This window comes from Engraulis encrasicolus, chromosome 20 (assembly GCF_034702125.1).
Source record: "Engraulis encrasicolus isolate BLACKSEA-1 chromosome 20, IST_EnEncr_1.0, whole genome shotgun sequence".
Classification (NCBI taxonomy): domain Eukaryota; kingdom Metazoa; phylum Chordata; class Actinopteri; order Clupeiformes; family Engraulidae; genus Engraulis; species Engraulis encrasicolus.
Window position 1 is genome coordinate 695,001 of NC_085876.1, and position 6,207 is coordinate 701,207.

The 6,207-nt window shown below is 45.5% G+C and overlaps 1 protein-coding gene across 2 annotated transcripts in view; it reads right to left on the reverse strand.

Moving 5' to 3' along the window:
• The window catches only part of LOC134436107 (tenascin), a 61,369-nt gene extending 59,587 nt beyond the window's left edge, over nucleotides 1–1,782 (reverse strand). The window contains exon 1 of one of the 2 annotated variants that reach the window (XM_063185142.1): nucleotides 1,668–1,782. The gene's annotated coding sequence lies outside the window, so the exon portion shown is untranslated. The remainder of the gene's footprint in view (nucleotides 1–1,667) is intronic. The other variant, XM_063185144.1, reaches the window with a different exon arrangement.
• Between the last annotated feature and the right edge of the window lie 4,425 nt (nucleotides 1,783–6,207).

Here is a 6,207-nt window from a genome sequence, read left to right on the forward strand (position 1 = left end):
AACAACATTGCTGTGACATTACTACCGCCGAGAGCCATAAGTAACAAACTAAGACATAGCCATTACAATTTTGGTGACAGTAAGGTTATGACATAGCTCTGCGCTAAGGGGTTATACTAAATTTTCTATGGTCAGATTCCTTTTTTTTAAATTAGAAGATAACAGTCTGTTGAGGCATCTTGTTTGTGGTGGGGTCTTGAAAATAGAACATAGAAAATACTCTCAAGCAAACCAACGCCTGTCACAACAGTCACAGCAGTCACAGCATCTCTACCCAAGAGGATTTGCCAAGACAGTACACGGAATACATTACTTTGCACTAAGTTTGTGCTTTTCTCCAAAGCAGCGTGCAATTACTCAAAGAATCTGTATACAGTCCCTGGGGCAATGTGGAGCTGGGTATCTTGCCCTAAAGGGCACTTCAGCCAGTGCACCGCCGGAGACCACCTGCATTACTGCTTTTGGTATGGGATTTACACTTGCAACCGGCTGAATCCAAGACCAACTTTCGAACCATCCGGCCACGACAACGGCCTTGTAAACCCAGTCCTAACCCTGTCGTTTCCAGCGCCATACCGTCCACAGTCCCAATAGTTCACAGCCCGTCCCATCTCTTACCCATCCCACTATATACGTACAGTACCACCACTGTATCACACTACATCCTATCACATCTTTTCTCATCTTACTAAATTCCGAAAAATAAATAAATAAATAAAATCCTATTCAGTCTTTTCTCATCTCCAGCCAGTAGTCCCTGGGAGAATTATTGTTCTATCTCAGCAGGACCTTCCTGGTAAAATAAAGGTCAAATCTCACTATATTCCAATACAATCCCATTCCATCTTCTGTCATCTCCAGCCAGGACTCTGGACAGTACTCCCTGGGAGAAGAGATTTTTTGTTATACCTCCTGGTAAAATAAAGGTAGAATTTCACTATATTCCAACACATCCCATCTCTCCAACTCTCATCTCACAACAGTAGGTGCCCCTTATTCCACACCCTTCTTCCCTGCACATACCAATACCATGCGAATTTCAGGGGATATCCAAGGTGTAAATATGTGGTTCATCATTTGAGATTGCCCAGACCTTCCAAGGACCTTGCATGGGGCAGCCAAAGAAACATGGTACCAAGCTCTTACTGTAGATCAGAGGGTTGCAGGTTCAAATCCCACTCTTCCACTGTCTACCTCCTTCGATGGCTGAAGGGCCCCTGAGCAAAGCACCTAACCCACACTTTTCTCCAGGGACTTTAACTAATACCCTTAAAAAAGCCTTGTGAGTTGCTTTGGATAAAAGCGTCAGCCAAGTGTAAAGCAATGACTCCAAGCCATCATCTAGAGCAGCAGCCCCAGGCGAGGATGTGCAGACCCCCTTCAGTGCAGTCCTCAGGCAAACAATCTTCTGCGTCACACTCCCCATACCACACCGCCTCAGCACAATTATTTATAACATGCATATCTGTGATTGTTAAGTGTTCAGTGTTAAGTGTGCACGAGCATGTGTATATGCATGAGTGTGTATGTGTATGTGTATGTGTGTGTTTGTGTATGTGTATGTCTATGGGACTGGGAATGTGTATGTGTCTTTATCCTATGTGTGTGTTTGTGTGTGTGTGTGTGTGTGTGTGTGTGTGTTGATTTGTAGAGCTGATAGAGCCTACCTGGAGCTTCTGAATCTTCTGGTCAGCCTTGTGGCTCCGAGCACTGTCCACCAGCTCTCCTGCTCTGGGAAAGTAGTGATTGACTTGCAGAGAGAAAGGGAGGAGGGGAAAGAGAGAGGGAGACATCATACAGAGAGAGAGGGAGAGGGAGAGAGAGAGAAAGAGAGGTGGTGGGAGGGAGAGATGGAGAGAGAGAGAAAGGGAGAGAGAGGGTGGGGTGGAGGAGAGTAAGAGGGAGGGAGAGACTGAGAGAGGTAGAATCACAGGGAGAGAGAGAGAGAGAGAGAGAGAGAGAGAGAGAGAGAGAGAGAGAGAGAGAGAGAGAGAGAGAGAGAGAGAGAGAGAGAGAGAGAGAGAGAAGAGAAAAGAGAGAAAGAGGAGGGGAGGAGAGTTGTAAAATTTTCTCATACTTCAAGAATTTTTCCTCCCTCTCTTCAGCACCCCCCACCCCCTCCACTCTTTCCCTCTCATTCTCTCTCTCTCGTCATCTCTCTCTCTCTCGCTCTCTCTCCATCTCTCTGTCTCTCTCTTCCTCTCTCTCTCCCTCTTTCTTTCATTCTATGTCTGTCTCCCTCTCTCCATCTCTCTCTCTCTCTCTGTCTCCCTCTCTCCATCTCTCTCTCTCTCTCAGTCTCTCTCTGTCTGCCTCCTCTTCTCATCTCCTCCTCAAGCCCTTTTTCTGTCTCCCTCTCTGATGTAATTCGAAGGGCTTTATAGCTCCCCGTTGGGCGGCGAGTTTCAATGGAAAACATCTGATTTCTGAGATGTTTCGAGTGGCTGCTTAAAGCTTTGATGCCATTTCAGTGGATGTCTTTCCTCCCCAGACTCTTTATGGTATCGGTGAGACAGTCCTCGTTATATGCAGGCTCCCAGACGGTCTAGGGTATGTTTCTCAATGGGGGCTCTACAGCCCCTTAGGGGCCGTTATGGAGCCCTCGGGGGGCATTGAGAAGGAGACAGCTGCAAATGCGGGGGCATTAGTCTATTTTATTTTTTTATACTAAGGGATTATACTTAGGTCAAGGGGGTGTTGGCAGGCTTATTATGAGATCCAATGGGACAATTTGGGAATTGGGGGTCCTGGAAATAAGGGGGTTCCAGGTTGGGAACCTCTGATCTAGGGTATATACAGTAGGCCTATATTAGGGACAGCGTGTACTTCTGAGTATGTTTCTAAGTGCGTTTCCTTTTGGCTGGTCCAGTACTTCCCCTGTCTCCTCTTTGACACTTTGCAAGTATGAAATTGAAGTTGTATGCTTTATGCTCCTGTAATATTCTTAATTTCTAATTTTGTACTGAATGCCAGCTTGTTATTAGTAATTGTGTTATGAGTTTTGTCAATTGTCTGAAAATACTGCATGTGCTTTGCCATCATGGGGACACTCAGGCAGAAGAGACCGTTCTCTTGGAGTCTCATTGGGACTTCTTGGCTAAACAAAGATGAAATAAATTTAAATGAAGAAAAAAACCCTCTATGGCAGACATACTCAACTGGCGGACTCAGGTCTGGATGCGGACTCAAACGCAATGCCAACCCAGACCGAGACAAAATCCGTCTGTATAATACCATGTAATAAAATTGGTATTATTTTATTTTAATTGTGTGTCAAGCGAGATTTCGCTGCCATGCAATCTCTAGGTGTATTTCCGTGAAGCCAATCTTATGACAAATAAAAGTATCACCATACTATAACTACTCACTATACTCACTATAATTGAGGGAACCAGAGGCCAGTGCGAGTGAGTGAGGCTATTTTCTGCATCGGTCCGTAGCCACTTTTTTGGACCCTGCAAACATTGGAAATTTGGTGAGTGGACCTTTTCAGTTTCTAGTTGAGTACCCCTTCTCTATGGTGTCCTGTTTATATTACAGTGACATGAGTGATATCAAGACAAGATAGGATTGCTTCTTTGGGCCAGTTCAAATGGTGAGGTGGAGGGCCGGTCAAAGGGGCATGGCGGGCCGCATCTGGCCCCCGGGCCTTAGTTTGGGGACCCCTGATTTAGGGGATGGGGGCCTGGAGTGGAATGAGGCTGAGACAGCAATGGGGATCATTAAGTACAGTGAGTGGCAGGAGTGACAGGGAGAGACAGTATACGTATGTTGTTGACTGCATGATGTGAGACTGTATGTTGTTGACTGCGTATTGTGAGACAGTATTTTGTTGACTGCATGATTACATGTGGATTGTAAGACACATTTATGTACAAGTTTATCTTATCTTATCTTATGATGTGAGACAGGAATGATGTTGTTGACTGTGTGCTGTGAGACAGTACTGATGTTGTTGACTACGTGTAGTAACAGTGAGACAGCTTTGGCGATGCTGGCCTGAAGTCTGGGTCCCTTTATAGTGACTCAGGGGAGTTTCATGCAGACATAACAACAGCTTTCCCAAATATTGGGCTTCTTCTCTATTTTCATCTGCATGAATCACGCCCGTGAGAATGATGTACTATCAGCTCAGAGCCTCTCTCCCAGCAGGCATGCTACTATTGCATGTCTTGGCAAACAGGTCACTTGTCACAGCATCCTATAGACTTAATAGGCCTCTATAGGCTACTATATAACCTTTATAGTATAGAGGTATTCAAGACATGACCAAATGGGAGGCAACGTCATTGATGTAGCCTTTTGCCCTCACCGTAGCGGAGGCAAAGGGGCAGTGGCGGAGCTGGACCTGAACCCTAGCATATGCTCTACCCTAAGCCTAGTTTATGTTCTGGATATATTCTGTTTATGGATCCTTAGCCTAGCAGGTCTTCTGGTGATAATCATTATGAGAGGATCAAATGCCTTGATGTGCCTATATTCACCATCACACTTGGAACATACCGTTAGCCTAGCACATGTTCTGCCAATGGACCCTGTAGAAGTGTATGTCCTGGTGATGGGTCCAAAATGTAGCGAATGTTTTGCCGATAGACCCGAAGTCTATAGACTAGAGCAGTGGTTCCCAACCTTTTTCTCCAGGGACCCATATTTTTACCATTGTAAGCTTTGGTGACCCAATCGTGTGAGCGCCCGCACGAGAGGGAGTGACATGATACTCTGTTTCCTGTGAAAATTCATTAGTTATCATTTTATTCCTCAATATTTCTTCAGTCAAACATAGAATAAATGCTTGATGTATCACTTACATTTTTAATTGCTTCTATGCATATATTAGTTAAATGCTTTGTCATGTATTCAATATGGGCTATATGGTATTAAAATGAAACCCCTTCAAATCAAGAGGGCTTCACGACCCACTGCGGATCTTTCGGGACCCATAGGTTGGGAACCACTGGACTAGAGTGTGTCTGGACGGAAAACCATACCTGTCAACTTTGAGCTACCAAAATTTTGGAAAATTCCCATATTTTAAGCCAAAATTTGGGATAGTCAACGGGACGGTGTATTCTAAGGGGTCTTACACACCAGGGCGGTAAAGCGTCGCGGAACGGCGGCATTTTTTACGTGAAAATACATTGAAACATATCTGTCCTTACACACCAACCGGCGGTAGTCGGGCGTCAGCGGGGCGGGTGTCAGCGGCGCGGGCGCCGGCTCCGCGCTGCGCTGCATTTGGAAAATAGAACTCGAGCGTATTTTTCATGCCGGCGACCGGCGGTGTCTCATTCAAATGAATGGCAAAGTAGCACGCTAGCTTTGGCTGTTGGGGGATTTTGAACAGGACTGGCCGCGCACGCCGACGCTGTCAGTGTGAAAGGCAAAGAAAAACACACCGGCCGAAACTAAGCAAAAAGACCACGTTCGTCCCGCGACCGTTCCGTTCGGCTTTGGTATGTTTTGTCCCTAATAACAACAGTCCGCGTGCGAAGACAGATCATGTCTAAAATCTCACAGTCAGCACACGTTTTAATTGAGTATATGGCGTAAAAACAATGAAACATCACATTGTTTTTCCGCCTAAGTTGTCTGGGGCTCTTGTGCAGAAACTTCGTGCTGGCGCAGATTGTGATTAAGATAATAGCATGATTCGCTGTTCCAAGGCCGTTTACCGCGTTGTATGAACTGACGGTTTCTGAGGCAAAGAGTGGGCACGCACACGCCTAGCGAGCTCAAGGGTGACAGCTCGTATTTTCAAGGCACTTCAATTCTTGTTGGCATCTGGCATGAAATCTACTGGCAGGTAGCTTGATAAGCAAGACCCTCTCAGTCTCTCTTCAAGAAGGGTTGTGGTTCGTCGGGCTAACTGACAGGGCCATGGGGATAATTACTGGACCGACTGTGTTTTTTGATAATGTAAAAAATCGGGATAATTCCAGGAAAAATGTCATATCTGGAAGAAAGCGGGAAACGAGTCAAAATTAGGGAGTTTCCCGGGAAATTAGGGATGGTTGACAGTTATGCGGTAAACCTAACATATGCTCTGGACCGCACCCTAGCCTACTGATGGACCTTAACGATACGATACGATACGATACGATACGATACGGTAATACTTTATTGAAAGTTTACTCTGAAATTTATTTTGCAGCCCTGAGCAACACTCGTTTAAGACGGGACATACACATACATCACATCACAAGACAA